The sequence below is a fragment of the Alligator mississippiensis genome, chromosome 3, assembly GCF_030867095.1.
Source record: "Alligator mississippiensis isolate rAllMis1 chromosome 3, rAllMis1, whole genome shotgun sequence".
NCBI classification, from domain to species: Eukaryota; Metazoa; Chordata; order Crocodylia; family Alligatoridae; genus Alligator; species Alligator mississippiensis.
Window position 1 is genome coordinate 41,338,410 of NC_081826.1, and position 26,039 is coordinate 41,364,448.

General features: G+C 47.1%; 3 long non-coding RNA genes across 3 annotated transcripts in view; 1 reads left to right on the top strand and 2 right to left on the bottom strand.

Moving 5' to 3' along the window:
* LOC102569812 (uncharacterized) overlaps positions 1–2,494 on the bottom strand; it is a 31,738-nt gene extending 29,244 nt beyond the window's left edge. The window contains exon 1 of the long non-coding RNA XR_009460657.1: positions 2,384–2,494. This is a non-coding gene — a long non-coding RNA (uncharacterized LOC102569812). The remainder of the gene's footprint in view (positions 1–2,383) is intronic.
* LOC132249260 (uncharacterized) overlaps positions 1–20,572 on the top strand; it is a 54,753-nt gene extending 34,181 nt beyond the window's left edge. Inside the window, exons 2-3 of the long non-coding RNA XR_009460669.1 lie at positions 19,239–19,308; positions 19,436–20,572. This is a non-coding gene — a long non-coding RNA (uncharacterized LOC132249260). The remainder of the gene's footprint in view (positions 1–19,238; positions 19,309–19,435) is intronic.
* A 69-nt stretch (positions 20,573–20,641) lies between these two features.
* On the bottom strand, positions 20,642–25,823 carry LOC109285204 (uncharacterized). Its single transcript, XR_002092864.2, has 2 exons — positions 24,923–25,823; positions 20,642–24,596 (listed from the first exon to the last, which is right to left on the bottom strand). It is a non-coding gene; the product is annotated as an uncharacterized LOC109285204 (long non-coding RNA).
* Positions 25,824–26,039: the final 216 nt, after the last annotated feature.

Consider the following 26,039-nt stretch of genomic DNA (forward strand, 5'->3'; position numbering starts at 1 on the left):
ACAAAATATAGGGGAGTGGTTTGCCAAGGCAGCCATGCCAGTTATATTGACTGGCATCCAAAGCAACCCTCTGCCTGAATCAGGAACTGTCATATCCCAATTAGATTCCTTCATATTTATTTATTTTTAAAAACTGCTTTGTTTCATTCGATTTTTCCATTTTTTACCTTCTGTTGCCTTCTCCTTCTGCTCAGGTAGGGATGATATTCATGTCTGTGGCCCATGATACTGCTATTGACAGAGGCACATGAGCTGCATTTTCACAATAGTCTACACTTTTCATAAAATTGCAGTAATATATTATGAAAGCTGGGCTTGAATATGATCCATTTAATGTTATGCTAACAAGAATGGATGGTGTAGAGAAGCATTAATATCCAGAGTTGAATATAGGCTAGTGTATAAGAAGAAGCACTTCTAGTCATTGCTTTTCTGAATATAGGGGAAAAAATTATCACACCCATATTTATTAATGACACTGGTAATCTTTTGGATGTATGGGAAACACTTTAACTTTGATAACTGATTTGAAAATTTCTCAAGAAAAATACAGTTGGTAGCAGAAAGTGTTAGCAATGGATTCATGCTGAAAACTATCTGAATGAACAACAAAAGTACTACATTACTCATCGAGATCTTCAGCACAGAGGGACCCAGCATTAGCATTCACAGCTTCTCTTCTGGGCTAGGGACAGACATTACACATAAACTGGTTTAAGTGATCAGAAACTGGTTTAAACATGTAACAGAACAGATGTTCTGTGCACATAAGCCAGTTTGAAAAAGGCTGAAACTGGTTTGAGATAAACCTGGTTGAATGTAGTATCAGACTTAACTGATTTGGCTCAAACTGGTTTATGCAATGTCTGTCCCAGACCCCTTGCTGGTTTAAGTTAAATCAGACTCCCCCAGCAACCCAGCATGCTCTCTGGGTTGAGCAGGGCTGTCTGCTCCACAGCAGGGCTGGCCCCTCCCCTCTGCTCCCTAGCTGCAGCTCCAGCAGCCTCTGCAGGCATCTGCCTGGCTTCTGCTCCACCACTCCCCTCCCTACTCTCTGCTAAGCATGCATTCCCCCATCCCTCACAGATACCACTCAGCATTAGCTAGCAGACCATATGCCGGCTACCTCCAAGCTGTGTCAGATGGGACAAAGGCAGAATCAACAGATAGTTGGTCATGTCCCTCTGTTGTTTTCTTAGTAAACACTGAGTTAGTGGTGATAAACATTTCCTGCTGGACTGGTCAGGAGTGGGGGGAACCCCTCCCTAATCATAGCATCCTGCCAGGGCCTGGCCATTCTCCCTCCCCTCCCCCTGCTCAGCTCTATGCAAAGGAAGGGAGGGCTGCTCTAGCGCCCCCCAGATTCTAGCCTGAGCCACTGCAGGCACGTGCCTGTATGTCTGGGATGTCTGTCTGGTTACAAAACTGATTTAGCTTAGCCAGGTTAGACTAACCTGCAAAGATTGAATCAATTCAGGCTCAGGCTTTTTGTCTGTCTGTCTCTAGCTCTGTAGATTACTGCTGTCCAACACATCACCTGTGTTCAGGCTCAACCTCCCAGACAGGAATAAATACACTAGAAGCATCAGGTGCTGTTATGCAGACACAGGGAAGAAGGAACTGAGACTGGCTTAGATTCAAAAACCACCCAAATGAAGAATTCCTAGTCTTGGTCTCTTCCATTTGTGATTCTACATATTCTTTTGTGATGTATCTCTGCCAGGAGGAGTCTTCTGTAGAGGGTGTAACAGGAGGGCGGTCAGGGTCACTGTGCTCTCCCCTGCTGCCTCCTTTACTGTGCCAAGCTGCCCTCCAATTCTCGCCCGCCACGTCTTTGGTTTTATATATTTTTATAGGGAGGCTGCCTTCCTTCTTCTTGGTCACGGTTCTCCTGTCTCGGGTGTTCCGTACGCCCCCAGCCTTGTGGGCTATGCATGGCTCCTACCACCCCAAAACCACACCCCAAGCCTCGCAGATGTGACTGACGTTGTTCTGTCTCTTTCTGTCTCCACGCCCTCTCTGGCGCTCGGGTTCTCTGCAATCCCGTCTCTCTCTCTTTCTCTCTTTCCGCGCCCTGTCTCTCAGGGCCTTCTCTGTAATGCCGCCCTATCTTTCAGGGCTCACCACACCCGCACTGGGCTTCTCAGCAATGCCCCCTTCTCTGGGGCTTCTCAACTGCCCCTCTCTGGGGCTGGGGTCTATGTACCCCGAATGCTGCGCCCTCACTGGCACTGGGGTCCCCACTCTACTGTGAGTCCCCTATGAGGCCTCCTCCAACCCCTAATAGTCTCACCCAAACCACCCGTGTAACAAATAGCAAACACAAACACAAGCCTCTTGGCTATAACGTAAACATAAGCTGCCTGGCTATAATTATGCTCACGCCTTCCAGGGTTGCTCCATCCCACCGCAGTGGCAGATGCTACCTCCGCATCTGGCTTCTCTTCTCTTTCCTTAACTGAGAGCTCCTTCTTCTCTGGTTGCTAGCAGGGAATTCCCTCTGGCTTCCTGCCTGTGCTTTATATAGAAGCAAGGCCCTGCCCCTTCTTATCAGCTGGCTAGGCAGGTGTGGGTCATTATTTCCCACTAGTTGCCTCAGCAACTGGCACCTGAGCGATTATCCTGGCTCTCTCAGTAGCAGGCACCTTAATGCACTGCTGCAGAAGGCAATAGCAATCCTTAGAGTCCTCCTCCATGTCTTTCAGCTGCCATTGTTTACTGCCATGAGGCTGCTTATTGCCATTGTTGATCCTGCTCATGAAATTGGGAAAACATGCAAACATACAAGTGCTAATATTAATTTCTTGTGGGATTAATATAAGAGGACACCTGTTAGTACAGCCAAAAACAAAAGCTCTTCAGGCACTTGCACTCCTCCTCTGTTTTGCCAGCTTACTATTCTCTTAGCCACACCAGTCCCCTGTATAGTTTGCTCTCTTGTAAATCTTTATCTTTGTTCTTGCATACAGTACATTTGTAAACCTTCTGATTCAGGGACTTTTCTTATTAGGATGAGACACACCCACAGCACTACATAAATAAATCGTAATGCATCAAAACTGAAGGCCCTTCTGTAGTTTCTACTCAGGCAAACCCCTAGACTGATATATGATATTTTTTCCTTCAGAGTTCAACAGAAATAATGAGGTCTGGTAGATTCTTTATACCACAACACCTGAATTAACTCCTTTATACCTCACTGAAGGAAACCCATGGTTTGGAGTAACATTGGAATTCTTACTCTTTAGAATTTAGGTCAGAGATGGCTTAGAACAGGGGTGGCCAATCTGTGCTATGTGTGTGTGGCACATGACAGTTCATGCAGAGAGCACAGGGCAGGGAGCAGAAAACAAAAGAAAGGGATTGGAGTAGCACTAGGGAGGGTGTAGGCTTAATTTGTAGCACTCTTGCCAAAAAGGTTGGCTCCCACTGGCTTAGACTATTCAGGTGATATATTCTCTTTATGGGAGACAGGGAAGGTATCTCATTTTCTCTTCTCAGCTGCTAGGTCTGATGACCTGTTCCAGCTTTGAACAACTCTGTAGGGAGCAATCTCTCCCTCTGCTTTTAATATCTCCAGGTCATGATCTTTGGAGAAATGTCTACAGAACATCCTGCCTATATATTTAGTAAAAGTTTCAAATTTCTTCAGCGACTAAGGAGCCTAAGTCCCACTGGTAGATGCAGGGTATGTCATAACCCTGGTGGAGAGTATGCTTTGGCCAGGCCATTCCCACACACATTCTAATCATTTCTCCCTGTAGGCAATTTCCAAACCTAGAAATAGGTAGGTGAGGACAATATTGGTGGTTCAAAGCAGTTGTTCTCAGGATCTTGGTCTCTGGCATGCTTGAGAGCAAATGTCTGGAGCATTTGAGAATAACTTAGTGGGGATGATTCTGGTGCATTCTCACTAGTGTATTTCCAGGTTTGAAGTGTGTGTGCCAGCAGAGGTGAGCAGGATGTGCTGTGGGTCAGCCAACCATGACAAGCTGCCTTTGCAGTGTAGACATGCCCTTAGGCTCCTAAGTCACCAAGGTACTACTCAAAATATCATCTTTGGTATTACTTACCTTTGCCCCAAAGCATCTGACTGAACTGAAATGCAGTAGTTTTGCTTGAATTTCCTAGTCATAAGTTTCCCTTGCATCATGTTTAGTCTGAAATAAAGTAGCTGAATCTTCTTTGATGTTAAAAAATATGCTGCCTGAGATTGTCACCCTGGGGTCTGGCATGAAGGAAGGACAAATAGAAAATATAACTGCTTAAATCCCTGCTCCCTTTTGTTTAAGACATTTACGTTTAATCCTTTTTGGTCATAAGAAGTTTACTATATGTTTAATGTTCCTTTGGGTCGAATATAAAAGGCTCAAAATTAAGTAAAACAAAAAAATTGATGGTTGTTTATTATATTAATAAATACTTTGACTGCTTATTCCAACCAGCTCAGTTCTTAAGCTACCCACAAAGGAAGCCATCATTTTCATTGTAAAGTCCCAATACAGCCATCTCATTCCAAGCACCACGAAAGGCTCCAAATTGCCATTAAAAAAATAGCTTCAGCTGTAATTAAGGTTAATGCATCACTGTCCCAACCAGAAGAATGCCAGTTACTTTTCATGGTGGTAAGTTATGGGGAAGATCTATTGTAGCAAGTCAACAGATTCCAAATTTTGCTCCAAGAATTTATGCTCATGGAGAGCTAACAGACCACCTGTTGCTGACTCTAATCCAGATGTTTCTACAGATATCAAAGTTCTTCATTGCAAAGAAACTGTGGCCTGTAAAAACAACTGGAAACAAAGAAGAGCCAAATTTAGCTGTTTTTGGTAAGGCCACTTTGTGCTGTGATTTACTATCCAGTGGGTGCGTGTACACAAGCATTAATGCGCCTTTTCTAATGCACATTTAATTTAGTACCTCCAATGTGAAGTACTAAATTAATGCACAGTAGTGCATTTGCACACTTTTTAGTGACAGTTAATGCACAGCAGACTATTTTACTGTGCATTTGCATAACATCACGGTTTTTTACATAATGCTTTAATGTGCAGTAAAATGGTCTACTGCACATTAAAGCAAATGTGTAGACACGCCCAGTAGAATTCAATCTAACATCTGCTAAGTTCTTGAGGAAGAGAGTGAAATCTAACAGGGCTTTCTGATTTCTAACTACTGTCCTGTTCTAACTATTAGTCCTCTTTCAGCATATCCATATGGAGAAGGGATTAAATTAAAATATGTTTATCAATTTACAAAATCATTAACGTATTCATGTTTCTACACATTTCTTGAAAGGGAAGATGGGAGGCTGGAAAGAGCTTTAAAAAAACATTCCCACTTATTGTTATTAGTAATATTTGTATATGAAAAAAGTCTCAAAATATAATTGCATTCCACCAGGAGTGGCCAAGATCCAGCCCACAGGCCAGATTCAGCATGCAGAGCCATGTCATCCAGCCCATGAAGCTCTCCATTGGTTGGGAAGAATGTTAGCATGGCAGGTGGAAAAAGCTTTAATTGCTCAGCTCTGCAGGGCCAGATGAGCTGGCCATCACTGCATTACACACTATCTACCATCATATCAACTCAGAGGACCTGCTTCATTCCATCACAGTCATTCCCCTGAAGCCAGTGCAGCTAGAGTGATTTAAAACTGGTGCCAGACCAAAAAAGAATCTCACCTATTAAAAACTCAGCTAAGCAATATGATAAGATCATTAAAGCTATGCTACCACTGCAGTCAATGTTGTCTGTACATACCCAAGCTAGCTTTAAGCCAACAGTGCTAAGAGAATAAACAAAGTGTCAGGGAGCTCAGTATGAGCTAATATTCCAAGCATTTATGCAACCAGTGGTTTTATTAGCGGTTTTGCAGCCAGTGCTGAGTTCCACACTATTTTGGCTACACTGTTACTGCTACATGATATGCCATAAAGTGCTAGTATTTTTTCCTATAATCATTCTCAAATTATCCACAAGGTCCCACAGAAAAAGTATCTAGCATTATCCCACTTATAAAAGATGTCTTTTTTCCCCATCAGCCACCATATAGCATGCAAACTGGAAACAAAATGGTGGTACATATAATTAAAGAAGCAAACAGTCATCTCAAAGTAAATACAGTCCCATCTCAGCTTGTGCTGTTTGGCATATATCTAAAAAAATAATATATTTCTTTTTCTCCCTGAAAGAAAATACCAACACCATTGCCAAACCTCAGGCATAACATGATGTTTATCCTGTATACAAAAAAAGGTTAGGCAAGGAATTAATTTAGGCAGTGAGTCTCCCAATGCTTGTGAAGTGGCTACAATGTACAATGGAATTCTAAGAATATGGTGTGCTAAACTAGAAGTTTTTTTCTGTGGGAAAACAAAGTTTCCATCAAAACTGACCACAGGAGTGTGTAAAAGCAACAGATTTAGTATTTTGAAGCTTTAAGGAGTACGTAGTGAAGTAATTTCCAATGTAATTGCTTCTGCCTGAGGTTTGTTTAGGTACCAGGACTGCACACTACAACCTACCTTAGCTTCAGATTGAAGACCTTGGGACAGGCACAGAGAAGCAAATCTGTGGTCTTGGTTTTAGGCTCTGCAGCTCTTTGGAGTCTAATATAATAAACACATCTCCTGAATTTGTCTCTGGCTATTTTTACACTGTTTCACTGAGGATGTATCACAGACACATATGGCCAGTCAGGCTATTTTATATGGCCTGCGGGGACCCTTCAGAAATCAATTCTTACTGGCTAATGGCTGCCTCTCTGAAAGCTGGTGGGAGGTGGGCTTTCAGAGGTCACATGTCATTGGACTGGGCAGTCTTTGTGCTTCCACCTCTGTGGGACTCCCAGCACGTCAGCTGGGAGCCCCATGTGGAAGCACCAAGCATGATGGTGCATAACTGGACAGCTGGTGAATGGAGAAGGGAGCTCCTGCCTGAAGGATGTAGGAGTGGATGTGGGTTTTGTGGGTGGGTGAGGAGTATATGGGTGGGTATGGGGTTTGTGGGTGGGTGAGGAGTCCCCTGAAACATGCCCCCCCCCCAAACCATGACATCAAGCCAGGCCAGGCTGGTCTGGCTCCATGCTGCCATGTGGGGTTTCCAGTACTCCAGACACACATGGAGGTACAGAGTATACCCAGCCTGATGGCACACAGACTGGGAGTTGCTTGGAGTTATGTGCCATTGGGCCAGCCTGGCTCCATGCCTCCACATGTAGCTCTCCACTGGAGTACTGGAAGCCCCACATGGAGGCAGGAACCCAGCGTGGCTCGATGGCACATGGCTCCTTCCTGCAATGCCAGGAGCCCCACAAGCTGCCACAGAGCCAACCTGGTCTGGCTCAAAGGCAGGCGTCAGCAGGCTGGGCCATGTGGGCTCTGTGCTGCCACATGCAGATCCTGGGATTCAGCCAGAGCCACATGCCACCAGGGGGCTCTGCCTGCTGCGGGCCATGAGTGCCCCAAGGGCCCACCAACTGCTGCTTCTGCTGCCACACCCAGCAGGAGCTGTGTCCAATGGGGGGTCATCAGGTGGGGCCCATCCCCACACTCACCCCCTCACAAACCCCACACCTATACAAACCTCATGACCCCCCACATCCCTTCAAAACCCTGCCACACACACATCCACAAATCCCAGACAAACATGCACACCCTGCACCCATCCCCATAACTATACCCTACATACCCCCCCACACATACAATATACAAGAGTAAAACTTTATTTTGAGCTATTATTCAATCACCTCTATATACGCTATGCCAGGGGTGGCCAGAGTTACTCACCCTGGGAGCCACATCTGTGTGGCTGCAGCCCCCATCCCAGCAGCCCAGCACCTTAGCCAGCGGTCCTGGAGGAAGAGAAGGAGGGAGGAGGGTGGGCTCAAGGCATGCTCCCCATAGGGAAAGCCAGAATGGTGGGAGGTGCTGAGCTGCACTGTCCCCCGGAGCCACCTCAGAAAGAAGTGGGTGGGGCTTCGACCAATTTCTGGAGAGCCACAAGTACTGTCCTGGTGAGCTGCATGTAGCTTGCGAGTCATGGTTTGGCCACCATGGCACTAGGCAAATGCAAGTAAATCAGGACAAAAATATTTTTTAAATGAATTTAAAATATGTTATAGTAGATGTTTGATTTTTAGTATATGATTTTTTTTTTCTGGTTAAGAGATGGCAAACCCCGCCTCCTAAAAGGAGTACTTTTGGGGATAAGAAGAGGGACTTCTGGTGGCAAAGGTCAGGAGTTAGGGGTTGAACTTCTGGTCCTAAGACAGTGATCAGGGAGCAGAGCACCTGTGAAGGGGCGGGGCTACCCTTGCAGCCCTTGACACCTCACCAAAAGTCATTAAGCGGCACTCCAGCTTAAATAATTGCCCTCCCCTGGCCTAACCCATGAAGTTTAGATCTGAAAGAGAAGAAATGTTCAGGTCAGCTTTTTCATTTTCAGTTTATTTCTTATTATATTAGTATCAATTTACTTATTTAATTTTCACAAGTTAATTTGGAGTTAATTTGATTTTTTATTGACTTCTGTAATAGCAGAAGCAAGTGCTCAACAAGCTAAGTTTTCAGAAGCAGCTACTGGTCTTTGGGTACTCAGATTTTGGTTCCCTAACTTGAAGCTTCTGGGCACTTGTTCACATGATGAAAATTGCCTGTTTTTGCAGTTTAACTGCTTCACGCTGTACACATACAGGTTTTTATGTGATTTAAATGAGCTTGCTATGTTGCAAACTAAACCACATCCACATGTAGTTTAGTTTGCAACATAGCTATTTGTAACATTGCAAACTTTTGACAGCTCACCCACCCCACCGCAGGAGACGTGGGCTGAAGACAGAAGTGACAAGGGGCCCAATCCTTTTTTTTTTTTTTGCAAAGCATTCCTTCTGCAGTGAAGTAGTAAATCAGCCAGAGGCCAGTACATATGCAAGAAAGCCAGTCAATTAAAACGTAAATTGAGTTGGTCAATAGGTGAAAGACAGGTGGGGAGGGGGTGGAAAGGGGAATGAATGTAGCTGTAGTCAAAGGATAAAAGACAGGAGACGGGGGCAGGGAGGGAAAAAGGGAATGAATATAGTTCAGGGGTGGATAATTATTTCAGGTGCAGGGCAACTTACCAAGTTTTGGCAAGCCATTGAGGGCTGCAAGGGTAGCCCCACACCTTGACAGGTACCCCGCCCCTGGTTTGACATCTTAAGAGTGGAACTCCCACCTCCTAGCCCCTGAACTTTGCCACCAGAAGTCCCTCTCCTTGCCCCCAGAAGTAATTATTTCAGCAAGGGGGTTTACCATATCAGAACCAGAAAAATACCAAATTATATTCTAAAAATCAAACATATACTATATTGTAAAAATCAGACATATACTACAACATTCATTCATTTCATTTAAACATCTATATTTGTCCTGATGTACATGTTTGTGTAGTGTACATAAAGGTGATTGCACAATAGCTTAAAATGCAGTCTTATCTTGTATATTGTGGGGGGGGGTATGGGCAGATGGGTATAGGTTTGTTGGTGTGTGACTATGTGAGATGTGGGGGAGACTGTGGGGGGGTGTGTGGGGTTTGTGGGGGGTGGATAGGTGTGGAGGTATGTATATGTTGAGTGGGGGAGCATGTGGGTGAGAGTGGATGTATGGGGTGTGGGTGGATATGGGGTTTGTGGGGGACTGTGAGTGTGTGGGGGGGAGGGTGGCTGGGGAGGTTTGTGGCATGTGTGGAGGGGGAGGGCTTGCCCACAGCTCCCCGTACCCCAGGGTGGGCGGAGCCCCCACCAGCACTCCTCCAAGTCCGGGCTCTGTGCTCCTGCTTGCCGCCACTTCTCCCTCCCATCTGCCATTGCTGCCCTTCTCACACTGCTTCCCCTCCTCTGCTCCCCTCCCCCCCTCCCCCTGCTCTGGCACCACAACCTAACTGCACGGCCAAGATGGCAGGATGCAGTATGAACCAGACTGGCCTGGCTGGCACTGCACAGAGCTAGCTGAGAATTGAGGGGGCCAGGCCAGTACCTGCTGAGTCCTGCAGCCTGGTGCTGCAGCCAGGAACCATGTGGTGCCAGAGCAGTGTCAGCAGTGGGCTGGAAACTAGGGAAATGGCTGTGGCAGGTGTTGGGGGAGTAGTAGCAAGTGAGCATGTGGAGCACAGCAACAGCTGGGCAGGAACACAGAGCCCACATTGGTGCACCAGGGCCAGTGCCAGCAGGGGCCCATGGTGTTGACTGGCAGGAACACTATGGAGCTGGGCTGGGCTGCACCAGCAGGGAGAAAGAGGAGCCAGCCCAGCTCCATAGAGCCCCTGTCAGCCCAGGCCTCACACTCAGGCTGCCCTGCCCTGAGCCCTTGACAGCACTGGCTCCAGCACATGGGCACAGGCCCCATGCTCTCCATGTGCCCACGTGCTGCCCCTTCCTCCCACTTTCCACAGCCATTTCCCCCCTATCCCTCCACCTGCCAGCTGTTCAAGCACCACATGGTTCCCAGCTTCAGCGCCAGGACTGCAGGAGCTGCCCAGCTCAGTTGGGCCCTGTAGATGGGGGTGATTGCTTGTGGTCCTCCCCTGCCTCCCTCCTTTGCTTCTTCTTATCTGAATTTCCCTCCAGTGCAGGGAGGCAGGAACAGCCCTAGGATGCAAGGCCAGAATCCTTTGCTAGGCATGAGCTTCTGGCTGGGGGTGGAGGAGCTGGGGGTGGGGCAGGGCTGGGCAGGCCTTGCTGCTGTGGCTGCTTAGTCCTGCTGTTGGCTTCCCCTGGGCCTTACTGCCACTGGCCATTGTTATCTGTGACAGGCAGATTGGGGAAGAGAAATATTAATTTTCTAAAATTTTTAGGGGCCTCGCAGGCTGGATAGAATAGCCTTTTGGGCCGGATCTGGCCTGCAGGCCATATTTTGCCCACCCCTGATATAGCTGGTAAAAAGTGGAGGGTTTACCTGGGGAGTAATATGTTAGGTAGGTTATAATAAGTCATAAATCTAATGTCTATATTTAGTCCATGAATTTTTATATCCAGTAGATTGATGAAGTGAAGTTCACAGGCTTGTCGGTGAAAGATGTTTTGTAAATTCCCTTATAGATTCATAGATGTTTGGGTTGGAAGGGACCTTAGCAGATCATAGAGTCTGACCTCCTGCCCTGGGCAAGAAAGAGCACTGGGGTCAGATGACCCCAGCCAGGTACATGTCTAGCCTCCTCTTAAAGACCCCCAAGGTAGGGGAAAGCACTACCTCCCTTGGAAGCCCATTCCAGATTTTGGCAACCTTTAGCATAAAGAAGTTCTACCTGATGTCTAACCTAAATCAGTTCTCTGTTAGTTTGTGGCCATTGTTCCTAGTTACTCCAAGGGGTGCCCTGGTAAACAGAGCACCTCCTATTCCTTGCTGCCTGCCCCCACACCCCTCCCGGATGAATTTGTAGGGGGTCTCAAGATCACCTCTCAGCCTTCTCTTGTGGAGGCTGAAGAGTTCCAATACCCCCAATTTCTCCTCATAGGGTTTTGCCTGCAGTCCCCTAACTATACAAGTGGCCCTCCTCTGAATCCTCTTGAGGTTGTCCACATCCCTCTTGAAGTGTGGCACCCAAAATTGGATGCAGTACTCCAACTGTGGCCTGACCAATGCCACATAAAGGAGAAGTATCACCTCCTTGGACCTATTTGTCATGCACTTGCTAATGCATGATAAAGTGCGGTTAGCTTTACTGATCACTTCATCACATTGACTCATGTTCATCTTTGAGTCAACAGTGACTCCAAGCTCCCTTTCCCCTGCTGTGCTGCTGAAAAGGTCCTCCCTAGCCCCTAGCATGCTGGTGATTCCTTCTTCCTAGGTGCTGCACTTTGCAGTTGTCCTTATTGAACTACATCTTTTCTGTTCTGCCCATATTTCCAACCTATCCAGATCTGCCTGGATTCATTCCCTACCCTCTGGTGTGTTAACTTTACCCCATAATTTGGTACCATCTGCGAATTTGAACAGAGTGCTTTCCATGCCCTCATCCAAGACACTAATGAAGACATTGAAAAGCACAGGTCCAAGGACTGGACCTTGTGGGACTCCACAGCCCACATCTTTCCAGGTTGATACCGACCTATCCACCACCACTCTCTGGGTGTGACCCCTAAGCCAATTTGCCACCCACCAAACCGTGTAATCATCTACATCACAGTTGTGCTGCTTATATATGAGAATATAATGAGATACTGTATTGAAGGCCTTCTTAAAATACAAGTAGATGACATCCACCTTGATTCCTGCATCTAAGAATTTTGTGACCTGGTTATAAAAAGAAACAAAGTTAGTTAGGCAGGATCTACCTGCTGTGAATCCATGCTGGTTGCCTTTTAGCATTGCTTTCTCCCACTGGACTCCCACAAATGTGATCTTTAATAATTTTTTCAAAGGTTTTCCTGAGGATAGAGGCAAGACTAACTGGCCTATAGTTACCCGGATCCTCCTTCCTCCCCTTCTTGAAAATAGGGACCACATTGGCCCTTTTCTAGTCCTCTGGGACCTGACCTGAGCACCAAGAGTGTTCAAACAGCTTTGCCAGTGGCTCTGTGATGACCCTGGCCAATTCCTTCAGCACACTTGGATGAAGATCATCCAGGCCTGTTGACTTAAACACATCCAGCCCCTCCAAGTGTCTCTTCACTAAGTTGGTGCTAACATTTGATGGGCTGGTTTCCCTTTTGTGCCTATCTATGATCCAATTGGGAGATTTGTCCTGATCTGAGTTCAGGAATACAGAGAAAAAAAAACCTCATTGAAGAGCTCAGCTTTGTCCCCCCTCTCTGTCACTAATTGCCCTGGTTTGTCTTGTAGGGGGCGTATGCTACCCTATATCTTCTTTTTGCTCCCTATATACCTGAAGAAGGACTTCTTGTTGTCTATAATTTTTATTGCCAGCCTAAGTTCCATTTCTGCTTTGGCCTTTCTGACTGCCTCCCTTCAAGTGCAGGGCAAGTAGGTACACACCACCTTCCACAGCCTATATGGTAGCTACCCCCTACTTCTACAGCCTATATGCCTCACTTTGCCCCTAGGCCTTCCTGGACTTCCCTGTTTAGCCAAGAGGGTTTCTTGGCCCTCTTTCCCCCTTTCTTGTGCAAAAGGATTGTCTCCTCCTGCACCTATAGGATTGCTCCCTTTAGGAACAACCACCCTTCCTGGACTCCTATTTCACCAATTCCCTTGTTCTTCAGTGCCTTGCTAACTAATCTCCTGAGCACACTGAACTTAGCCTTTCTGAAGTCTAGCACTTCTGCCCTACTGGTTATCTTTCCCACCCTACGCCAGATAGTGAATTCAATCAAGTGATGGTCACTGTCCCCTAGGTTACCTTGTGTCAGTAGATCCCCCACCAAATCATCCCCTGTAGCCAGGACCAAGTCCAGAAAGACGTTTCTCCTAGTGGGACAGTGTACCTCCTGTGTTAGCTGAAGGTCCTGTATGCAGGTTAAGAACCTGCGTGAATGGTTGGATCTAGTTGACTGCTTCTCCCAGCAGATGTCCAGGTAGTTTAGGTCACCCATGACAGTCATGTCGCTTGACTGTACATCCTCTGAGAGCTGTCTGGAGAATTCTAGGTCCAACTCCTCATCCTGATGTGGCAGCCTGTAGTAGACCCCCACTACCAAGTCCCTTCCCCACCCAACCTCCTTGCATTCTGACCCACAATACCTCAATTTGCCTCTCCTCTGATCACATCTTGATTATGGAAGATGTATATTGCTCCTTCTCATAGACAGCAACACCTCCCCCTTTTCTCCTTACTCTATCTAATCTGTACAGCCTATAGCCCTCATTGTTTATTGCCCAATCATGGGTAGCGTCCCACCAAGTTTCAGCTAGCCCAGGGGTGGGCAAAATATGGCCCACCAGCTGAATCCAGCCCACGAGGCATTATATCCAGCCCACGGGGCCCCTAAAATTTTTTTGAAAATTTAAATTTATCTGTCCTTGGTTTCTGTCAAAAATGACAGGAACCAGGGGAATCCTTGCCAGGCTCCCGCAACAGCAGGGCCCACCTGGCTCTGCCCCCACAGCTGGAAGCCCCAGCAGGGGCTTCTGGCCTGGGACCACGTGGCTGCCCCGGCACAGGAAGCTCAGATAAGGTGGGGAGGAGGGGAAGGGAAAGGCAGGGAACAAGCTGGTGAAGGATGCGGGGAAAAGCAGACCCTCACCCACCCCATGGCCCGCGCTTCCTGCTGCAGCCACTTGCAGCCCGCATGGGGTTGTCCTGAGCAGGCACAGGCAGTCCCACGTAGGCTGTGAATGGCTGCAGTGTAGAGTGCTGGTCATGGGGTGGGGGAGGGGCCGCTTTCCCCCTGCACTCAGCACCAGCTTGTAACCCAGCCCCGCGCTGGCTGCGGACTCACCCATCAGGCCTGCACCACGGCAGCAGCAGCTGCAGCCCCCGCACTTGCTGTGCTGGACAGCATTTACTGCCATTGCCTGCCTGAAGCTCGTGCTGTGGTAGGCTGTGGTGAGGCTGCTACTGCTGCCTGTGGGCTGCCCAGTGCACAAGCTCTGGGCAGGCAGCAGCAGCAAACATTGCCCAGTGTGGCAAGTGGTGGGGCCACAGCTGCTGCCACCACGCAGCAGTCCCGACGGGCAAGCCCAGACCTTGTGTGGGATCCAGGCTGGGAGCAGTAGTGGGTTACAAACTGGAGCTGAGCGCGGGAAAAGTGGCCTCTCACCTGCCCCATGCCCAGCGCCCCATGCTGCAGCCACTCACAGCCCATGTGAGGCTGCCTGTGCCTGCTCAGGACAGCCCCACATGGGCTGCGAGTTGCTGCAGCAGGGAGTGCGGGCCATGGGGTGGGAAGGGGCTGCTTTTCCCTGTGCTCTGAACCAGCTCCTTCCCTGCTGGGGAGCAGGGGTTCAGGGCTGTGTGCTGCCCCCTGCCTGTACTGCAGGGCTGGGGGGGGGCACTGGGAGTGAGCGGGCGCGGGAGCACAGGGCTCACACCGGTGTCCCAGGGCCAGCACCAGCAGGGACCAGAGCAGGGCGGTAGGGGTACAGGGAGGGGGGGGAGCCAGGTCAGCTCCCCCCTCTCCCTGCTGGTGCAGCCCAGCCTGACTCCACAGACACCTGCCAGCCTGTGGCCCCACCAGCACTGGCCCTGGCACATTGGTACCAAGACATTGGAACACTGGTCCCAAGATGGTGACCAGGAGTGGGGCACCTCTCAAGGGGTGGGGCACCTGTCAAACACCTTGCCAAAACTGGGTAAGCAGCCCTCCATCCAAAATAACTGCCCGCCCCTGAGTTAGCCCAACTAAATCAAAGTTCTTGTTTGCAAGCAGGAATGCAAATTCCTCCTGCTTGTTCCCCATGCTCCTAGCATTAGTGTAAAGACATTTGAGCCCCGCAATAGCTGCCCTTGGTGCCCCCTGTCCTGATGCCTAGTGGGTCCCTTAATACTTACATGGGCTGTTCCAGTGCATGGCTCGTGGTTTCTTGATTGTAGGTTCTCACTGTTGTCTGCATCCTCAGGCCCCAACGAACCTAGTTTAAAGCCCTGCGTAGGAGATAAGCCAACCTGTAAGAGAACAGACTCTTACCTTTTGAAGAGAGATGAAGGCCATCACATCCCAGGGTGCCCCATGGAAGTGCAAATCATGGTTGAAGAACCCAAAACCCACTTGATGACACCAACTCTGGAGCCACAGGTTGACTTCTCTAATGCAGGTGTCATGATGCTGACCATGACCATGGACCGGGAGGATCAACAGGAAGACCACCTGTGCCCCTGTCTTCCTAAGCCTGGCCCCCAGAGCCCTGTAGTCACACATGATATGGTTTGGATTACTCCTGGCCTCTAATCTACCTTTGAGGATTAGAATTGAGAGATTGGAGAGTGAGCAGTTTTCTTGTGAGAAGTGTGCCCCCACAGGTAACTGGGTATTCTTGTTTTTGATTTTCAGTGTGCGTTCATTCTGGTACACAGATTTTAGCAAGGCTTTTGATACAGTTTCCCACAAAATTCTGACAGGCAAGCTAAAGAAGTATGAGTGGGATGAATGGACTGTAAGGTGGATAGAAAACTGGCTGGAGCATCAGGCTCAGAGGGTAGTAATCAATGGCTCTATGTCTGGTTGGCAGCCAGTATCAAGTGGAGTGCCCCAGGGGTTGGTCCTGGGGCCAGTTTTGTTCAATGTCTTCAGCAATGACCAGGAAGATGGCATAGAGTGCACCCTCAACAAGTTTGCAGATGACACCAAGCTGGGAAGAGTAGTAGATACTCTGGACGGTAGGATTCAGTGACCTAAACAAATTGTAGGATTGGGCCAAAAGAAATCTCATGAGGTTCAGCAAGGATAAGTGCAAAATCCTGCATCTAGGATGGAATAATCCCATGCACCAGTACAGGCTGGGGGCTAACTGACTGGGCAGCAGCTCTGCAGAAAAGGACCTGAGGATTACAGTGGAGAATAATCTGAATATGAGCCAGCAGTGTGCCCTTGTTGCCAAGAAGGCTAACAGCATACTGGGCTGCATTGGTAGGAATGTTGCCAGCAGGTCAGGGGAAGTGATTCTACCCCTCTATTCAGCACTGGTGAGGCCACGTCTGGAGTACTGTGTTCCATTTTGGGCTTTCAGAAACAATGTAGACAAATTGGAGAAGGTCCAGCACAGGGAAAGAAAAATGGAGAGGGAGCTGGGGGACATGACTTATGAGGAAAGGCTGAGGGAACTGGACTTGCTTAGTCTAGAGAAGAGAAAACTGAAAGGAGATTTTATAGCAGTCTTCAACTACCTGAAGTGGGGGGGTCGAAAGGTGATGGGGCTAGACTGTTCTCAGTGATGGCAGATAACAGAACAAGGAGCAATGGTCTCAAGTTGCAGCAAGGGAAGTTTAGTTAGATATTAGGAAACATTTTCTCACTAGGAGGGTAGTAAAACACAGGAACAGGTTACCCAGTGAGAGGTGGTGGAATTTCCATTCTTGGAGGTTTTCAAAACCTGGCTAGACAAAGCTTTGGTTGGGATGATCTAGTTGGGGGTGGTCCTGCCTTGAGCAGGGGGCTGAACTAGATGACCTCCTGAGGTCCCTTCCAACCCTAATTTTCTGATTTCTATTGTTTCTAAACCAGAATGGTCCTGGTAGCCATTATATTCCAGCAGTTTAAAAAAATGGTATTTGCCTTTCTAAAATCACCTAATTATAGGGTATATTACAATGATTTTGGCAAACAGCATCTCTTTGGTAGCCTGTAACAACTGCTTCTCTTTGAAGTGTCCTGGACCCCGCATGTAGCTTAGGACTTAGCAGTTTATCTTAGGCAAATGATGCAGCTTCAGCACTGGCAGAGTAGTTCAAAGAACCAAAGTTGCTTCACAACTATGAATATCAGAGGTTGTTAATGGGAAGAACTAGGTAGCAGAGACAGGCCCTTCTGTCTACTTTTCAGCCTAATTCCCTGAGTTCCAGATTTTGTGCTAAATCTTTCAAGGTGTCAAGAACCTCCTGAGAGCAGTTTAATACCTTCAAAGGGAAGTCAGTTGTTTAAAAGTCTGTCATGTTGAAAGGCACAGATGGCTCAGAGTGGAATTATGTTCATCTTCCAAACTGACCCCTTCATCTGCAGGGTTAGAGAGGAAAACACTGCATCTATTTATTACTTATAGCATGGTAACAAAGAGGTGCTATGACCAAGATTGTGGCCCACTATACTAAGCTCTATAAACCCTTGCTGCAGGTTCTGTATAGTCAACCAGAGAGTCATAAAGAAAGCGAATCCTTGCCCCCCCAAACTTTCAGTAGAATAAAAGATGGAAAAAATGTTATAAATCCCATTTTAAAGGCACATGAAAATAGACTTACCCATTGTCACCCAGAAATATTCAGCAGAGCTAGGCTTCTTGTACTTGTTTTGATGCTATGATGCTACAGGCAGTTTGTTACTACCTAGTCCTCTGGTTACAAATATTAATAATTGGTTATATAAAGGCATAATTGCTGCTGGGATTAATTACTTACTATCCATCTACAGAGAACCTGAACAAAGAATAGTGTTAATTAGGAAAATAATTGTTAAATAATATTGGGATTTCTCTCTCACATTTACTTCAACTTGGAGTTAATTATTTGGAGGGTAGAACAACTGTGCAAGTTTAAGAGTCCTGGACCATTTGATTTTAAGAAGCCTGTTCAGTTAGTCCACCTGGTAAAATAAGGGTGCCACAAACTCATAATCCAGGTATATGCTAAAAAGATCAGAAAGGAATTATCCAGACATGGACAGTATCTTATAATAGGTTAGGTCATTGTGCGTGTTTCTGAAGGCATTTATATTCCTTTGGAGCAATGTAAATTAGCTATGGGTAGAAGCAGGAAATAAGGTTCGACAGACCACTGACCTGAACAAAAGAAAAACAAGACGCAAACCCAGAATTTAAAAAAAAAAATGATTTTACTGTTTTTAATTTTAAATAAAATCTCAGGCCACATGTAGACGAAATGAAATTTGCTGTTTACGCCAATGCAACTGAATTTGTGTTTGCATGACCTGGGATTTCCTGCCACTTTAAAGTCCATTTAGCGCTGTATGCTAACACTTCTCAGAGAGGTTTTAGCATGTGTAGCTTTCGTGCTGTGCTGCTTCATCTGTCGATTTTGTTCATGCAAACAGGCAGAGACTCCAAAGACTTGTAATTTATGCCCTTCGACACGAGGGGCCGCTGTGTTCTGGCCTTTAGCCAATAGGTGGCACTGTGCTGTTTGGTTTTTTTTACCCTCACTCCTCACTCTTCATCCCTCCCTCCTCCCTCACCCCTCCCTCATCTGCAGTCAGGTCATGTCTGGGCCTGTATTCTTCCTTGCTTGTTTGTTTGCCTATCCTTAATCTTCAACCTTGCCTACCCTTAACCTTCAACAATTTAATTCCTTTTATTACTTCCAATAAAAATAAAAAAAGAATGGGTCAGAGAAATTTTATTCTCTACCCCCTCTTGTTCCCACACCTATTGTCTACGTGTTACTACCACCACCACCATCTCCACCACCACCACCCATTTACCCTCCTGTCCTCCAGTCTCGTCTCTCTCAGTACCCTCCACCTGCTGTGACCCCTTTGCACCCTGTCAACTGCCAGTGCAGTAGCTATGGCAGTACCAGGGAGTTAGAAATTTTTCTACGACTATATATTTTGAAACTTTTTTGGAGGGAGTGAGTGGTTATATGACTTCCTTCAGTATTGCAACCTGAACTTGCATCACATTCCATTCCAGAGCCATGAGTTCAAGATGCTGCCTGCCAGCCTCAGCACCCAGGGTATGCAATGTCCTGGATTATATTTAGGTAATATGTCCCACTGACCCTGTGTGTGTGTGTGGGAGGGGGGCGTTGACAAAGTCCATTTTTACAGTTGTGCACCAAGTCCCCCCCTTCTCTTCTTCTTCTTCTTCTCTTTTCCTTTCTCCTCCAGAAAACTTTCATGGGCAGAACTCCCCAGGGAAGAGTCCACAGGCCAGTGAGGAGGTTTCTGAGGTCAACTAAACACCAGGGTTTTTGGTTTTCTTTTTTATATTTTCTATTTTTGTAACATTTTTGTTCTATTTCTGTAGCATTTTGTATTTATTTTATTTTATTTTTATATGTCAATTTGTACATAGTTATTTTTTATATTTGTTTGATATTCGTTTGATAATGGTGTGTTATTCTTTCTTTGGGAGGGTTGGGCTTGTTTGACTACTCCTGCCTCAGTGGTGGGAATGCTGTGCCTGGGGATGGGACCGCGGGTTGGCATTACATTACTCGAAACACTTGCAAAAAATTGCAGGGTGGAGAGTTGCTAGCCCTTTTTGCTAGCATTTGTTAAGTGCTAGCTAGGGTGCGGTCCAGTCACATATGTCTTCTAAGAAAGAGACATTCCCTTTAGCCTTTAGCAAGTCTTTATTAAGTCTTTAAAGTGCTGAGCGGGGTGGGGGGTTAAAAAACAGCTTCTTTGCAGGCAGACTGATATGGGAGGTGCGATGCAAAAAGTTTTTTTTTTCCAATGCTTTCTTTGCAATGCACACTGTTTTCTAAAAAAGAAAAATCCTGAAGACCGCTCCCCCTCGCACTTCAACCTGCTCCCCACCCTGGATACAGCCTGGTCATTTCAAGTTTACAGGCAGCTGTTTGCAGGGGAAATAGTCAGAGTTGGGTTTTCACCTCCAGAAAAGGAGCAGGAGCCGAGCAGAAGCTTGAGGGGGTATCTGGTCATGTCTGGACAGTTCCTCTTTGTATAACTTCCTCATAGCATAACTGCTCATGCTGCATGCAGAGAGCATTCTGTAAGCATTGCAATAGCTGGCCTGCTTGTCCTAGGCCTTGACATATTCTCTTTTTTCCTGCTCACCTGGCCTTTTTGGTCATACAGTGCATTTTTGGTATTTGCACATCCAGAGGTACGCTATCTCTGAATGCATAGACACAGGCATGTGGCTGATTATCCAGACACTTTTCATCAGATGGCTATCCCCGGACATATTATTGAGAAGTGCCTGTGAGGGGAGGCCAACCAATATGACATATGGACCCTGTTTGTATCCAGCCGGGGAAGCAATGGCACTCACTCCCCTCCCCAGCTGCCTGCAAACCCCCTGACTCCCAGGTCCATGAAATCAAGCAGGAGCAAGTACAAATCATATATTTTTTCTTCCCCATCTTTATTTTATTTTCACAATAAATTGAATTGCAATCAATTCCACTGAGAAATTGCAATACAATTTACAGTACAGACATGCATAGTATAAAACACAAATTCACAATTATGCTCCCATGTCCCTTCTGTGGATATGGATGGATGGAGGGCTGTATGGTGGGAGGGTGAGAGGGAGAGATGGGATGGAGATAGGCAGGCAGGCAGGCAGCCAGGCAGGCAGCCAGCCTGGTTACTGGCCATTCCTACTGGTCTGGTTACTAATGACCCCGTGACTTTTATAGAGTCCATTACTGGAAAGTTGCAGGCTGGACTGCTTTTAGATGGAGGAGGTCAAATGCTTGGCTAGTGCTAGTATGTTTGCAAGTGCTTGTATTGGCACTGGCTTAGCTAGTGCTAGTATTTTCTTGCAAGACCAAGCAACCCACCCACCCAACAAAGTTTAGTTATGGAGGGCCCCCCTAACTATTGGGGGACCTCTTGTTGCATTGCACCTTTGGAAACTTTGCTGGGCACAAAGCTTAGGGAGGGATGGAGAGAGCCCCCAGGTGGGTGGGTAGGTGGGAGAAAGGGGTGGAGGGAAGGAGGCATCCTGCACCACCTTCCTGGTTACTGAAAGCAGGGCCGGGGGGGAAGGGGGCCCAGCCAAAGGAGGCCCTCTCAGGTCTATATCAGTGGCCTAATCTAAAATAATCCCCATAAAGTACTATAGCAAGAATTATTTTTAAAAGCACACGTGCTACAGTAGTCAATGAGCATCACAGAGGGAAAGTCTTTTCCAACAACCAAGAAGAATTTTTGATTTGACATTAAGGAACGGAGAGGTGTTGCTTGTGCCAAACTGTGAACAAGCCTGAAACTGATGCAAAGCCTGGTACTGATTCCAAAGTTACAAGTATGCAACAGAGAGGTTTAATAAGGCACTGGGGCAAGTGGGCTGAAGAGCCTACTACCCAGCTAGCTAGCAAGCCTCAGCTCCTGCTGATGAAGGACATGTCCAGTAACCAGGCAGAGGGTTAGAAGTGGGCCAAAGAGCCTACTACCCAGCCAGCCAGCAAGCTTTTTCCCCAGCAAGGATTCCGAAGTTACAAGTGTGCAAAGGAGAGGTTTAATAAAGCACAGGGACAAGTGGGCCAAAGAGCCTACTACCCAGCCAGCCAGCAAGTCTCAGCTCCTGCTGATGAAGGGCACATCCAATAACCAGGCGGAGGGTTAGAAGTGGGCCGAAGAGCCTACTACCCAGCCAGCAAGCTTTCTCTCCAGCAAGGATTCCAAAGTTACAAGTGTGCAATGGAGAGCTGTCATAATAAGGGGCAGGGCAAGTTTTCAGTTGTTAGAAAAACTGCACTGTAGCAAAAATGATTGTTAAAGCCAGTGACAAAGTCTCAGCTCCTGCCACTGCAGTGGTCCTGGCTCCCAAGGGAAGGCTGGGAAGCAGGCAGTGTTCTCACTGCCCAGCAAGAAGCTTTCTCCCAGAAAGGATTCCAAAGATACAAGGGTGCAACCAAGAGGTGTCAAAAGGCGGCAAGTGGGCCAAAGAGCTTACTACCTGCAACATGGTGGTCATGTCGGGATGTGTCTGCTTGGTTGCTTGCTGAGGTAGGTGTCAAGGGTGAAACTCTGGGGAGGTCTCTGGCCAGCAACCAAGAAGAAGGTATTTAACAAAAGCTATTAAAGAAAATTAAAATTATATTTTCAGATTTTTCAAGAGGAAGATGTCAGTAGTATTTTGATTACAACAAGACTTAAAAAGGTATGAGGATTCCAAAGAGACATGGGTGCAATGGAGAGGTGTCAAAATAGGCACAGGGTAAGTGGGGTGAATAGGTTTTGGCCAGCAACCAAGAAGAAGAATGGCCAGGAGAACACAGCTTTGTAGCAAGATTGGTAAAGGCACATGTGCTACAGTGGTCTATGGAGATTTTCTGTAGCGATGTCCTGCAGTTCAGCACTGCATTTTCTGAGACATGTCCAGTAACCATGAAGGAGATGCTAGAGAGGGAGCCTATATTCTATCCAATTCCCACCCACCAGCAACCAAAGAGGACTTCGTGGCTAACATTGAAGGAAAACAAATTTGTAGCACCAGCAACCAACAAGGCTTTGTGGCACATGTCAAGTGCTGATGCTCACGCCAAAGCCAGTGAACGCGGGGGCCACGTCAGGACACGTGTGCTTGGTTGCTTGCTGAGATGAAACTCTGGGGAGCTCTTTGGCCAGCAATGAAGAAGAAGGTATTTAACAAAAGCTATTTAAAAAATTTTAAAGGATATTTTCAGATTTTGCTAAAGAAGTGGGCCACCCAGGGCGGGGAATGCTTGCCAACAACCGTGAAGGAGGTGGAAGGGAGGGAGTATGCTAGCACCATGGTGCTCAGACCCCCAGCCAGGAGGTAAGAGGGAGCTAGGGAAGGTGTAAAGGGTGCAATGGAGGGGAGGTATGGGCCAGCAACCAAGAAGAAGGTATTTAACAAAAGCTATTAAAAAATTAAAAAGATATTTTCAGATTTTACAAGAGGAAGATGTAATACTTTGATTTTTACCAAGAAGAAGGTATTAACAAAAGGTATTAAAAGTCCTTAAAATGTTTTTTTTCAGATTTTACGGGAGGAAGATATAAAGTAAAAAAGACTTGATTAAATTCAACTATTACGGTCCTGGCCCTTCCAGCCTTAAAATTCTGTGAATCTGTGAATCTCAAAGCTGGTTCAGGACCCAGAAGCTAGGCATATTCTGAGGTGTATTCTATTCAATTCCCACCAGCAACCAAAAAGACCCAACCCCTCTGCAGCAAACTCTGCAGCAGTGAATGAAATGCACTTGAACAACTTGTCCAGCTGGTACTGATGCAAGACATGGCCAGTAACCAGCAGGAGGAGGGAGGGAAGACTGTAGGCCTGGAGGACTTGTGCAAATGGACCTGATGCTCCCCAGCAACAACAAAGGAGATGGTTGGGAGGGAGTATGCTAGCACCACGGTGCTCAGACCCCCCAGCCATGGGGTAAGAGGGAGCTAGGGAGGGTGCCAAGGGTGCAATGGAGGGGAAGTCTTGGCCAGCAACTGATGTGACCCGAGTCCTCTGCCAATGTAAATAGCTCACAAGAACAGCTTGCTTTTGTGGCCAGTTACAATACAAGTTCAGGAACTATGTTCAGGAACTAGGAGGTGGCCATTTCCACCCCTCCCCTCAGGCGAAAGAGGCAGGGAGGGTGGGCGCATAAGTATCTTCTTTCTCATGGAAAGGAATCGAACTGTAATTGTAATTCTATATATACATCCAACAGCAGTCCCACAGGAGTTTCAATAGGGATTAGTTCCAGTTCGATTGTATGAGGCAAGGGGTCAGTTCTGGTCCTTTACAGGCACTTAATGCAGGATGAGGGGCTGGGGGTGGGAATGCAAGATGAGGGGCTGGGGGGGTCCCTGAAAGGTGTCCATCCCTAAGGTGGGAGGATGCTGGAGGAGCACCTGTCCCCAACAAAGGGATATCTAAGAGGGGAATCTGGGGCGGATCTGTCTCCAAGAGGGAGGGGAAGTGGCAACATATATACGGTGGAGGCCCAGGATGTGTGTGATGACTGCAGGGTGGTGATAAGGCAGATCTACCTGCTTTGAAATGAATTGAACCATTTCAATCATTATAAACCATTTGTAAACCATAATGAATATTACTAATAAACTCCTACGGATGTTCTACTATTGGAATTAATAGCTAGCTGCCTCCTACTGTTATCATTACCTGTTGTTATATTATAAGTCAATACCAGGCCTGATGAAATTCAACTATGATTAGAATGCAATAGTTGTTGAGAGAATTAATTCTGATCCTGAAGGAAGTGATGTCGATGCTTTTCATTTTCTCTTTCTTTCTTCCTTTCTTTTCTGCCTCTGGTCACACCAACAGGAACAATTGATCAGCCTGCAACTAGCAGTGGAGGAGGATCTGAAAACCAGACGGAGAGAGGATAAAAAGAATTTGTCTTGGTGCTCCTTGTGCGCCTCAAATACTGAAGTACTTTCCAGCAGCCCCATTTCCAATAAATTTGAACTGAAAAATGTACCCTTCACCCTACCAGAAGTGGCTACATAAATATGATGGAGGCCAGGGATGTGTGTGAATGTGTGTGATGTGTGCAGGGTGATAGGGCAGATCTACCTGCTTTGAAATGAATTGAACCATCACAATCATTGACCATTAATAAATTGTCAATAAGAACTCTTATTTACATACGACAATTGTAATTAATAGCTTCCTACTATTAGTATTACCTGTTGTTATATTATAAGTCTATATCAGGCAGGATGAAAGTCAGCTATGATTAGATTGCAGAATAAATCCTGAAGGAAGTTTCTGCTCTCTGCTCTTCAGCATTTTTCTGTCTTTCTCTTCCTTTCTCCTTTCTGCCTCTTGTCACACCCAGAGGGCGTGCTGCTAGCAGTGGAAGGTGACCTATAAACCAGAGGGAGGGAGGATTTACCTTGGGCAAATTAACTGATGCTTCCTCCCCTGACCCATGCAGAGCCCAGCTAGCCCCATTTAGAATTAAACAATATGGGAGAGAGGGTGGTGGCACCCTGGCATTGTTTCTTCCCACAGGAACCACCAGAGACTACATTATGCTACTGGTGCACGGCCTTGGGCAAATTAACCGATGCCCCCCTCCCCTTGCAGAGCCGATCAGCGGGGCAGTGGGGGAGGGGAGTTGGTGAGTTTGTATTCATGCCCGCCCTAGGGACAGACAAGTGTTACCAGGTGTCACTTACCAATGGTGTAGTGTAGTGTAGCACATCGCCACAGTGTATCACATCGCCACTTCATGAAGTGGGGTGCATCTTCACTGTACCCTACTTCATCAGCCTGCAGTCTTCACAAACCCTGGATTCTCATTGCTGTGCCCCTCAGGGGCAAGACTCGTTCCTGGGATGAGTCCTTCTCTGCTCCCACTGTGCCTTCTCTGCTACCTCACCCACCTCAAACCTCCCTCATCAATACAATGACTTCTGCTCCCCCAATTTATAGTGCTCGAGGGGGGCAATACCCCCCCTCCAGCAGCCTTGTTTTGGTGTGGAAAACCAGACAGTCTGGTGCCAGGCTGGAAAAGGGCATGAAAAGAAGGTGGAAAAGTTTTCAAAGTCCCTGAGTTTGTGTACAGGCAAAGTGGAAACCCCAGGGCCCCCCTTGCCTCTGTTTACCTCTGCAGTCCCCCCCCCCCCCCCCGGTGTACGTGTGCAAGTAAGTGGCTGGTTGATGGTGGCTTGCAAAAAAGCAAACAGGCTGGGGAGTGACAGAGGCGGCAGAAATTGTGTTGTGTGCAAGCAAAGCTGTAAACCCCAGGCCACCCCTATGCCCCCCGCCCCAAAGGCTTTGCTCTGGTGTTATACACAC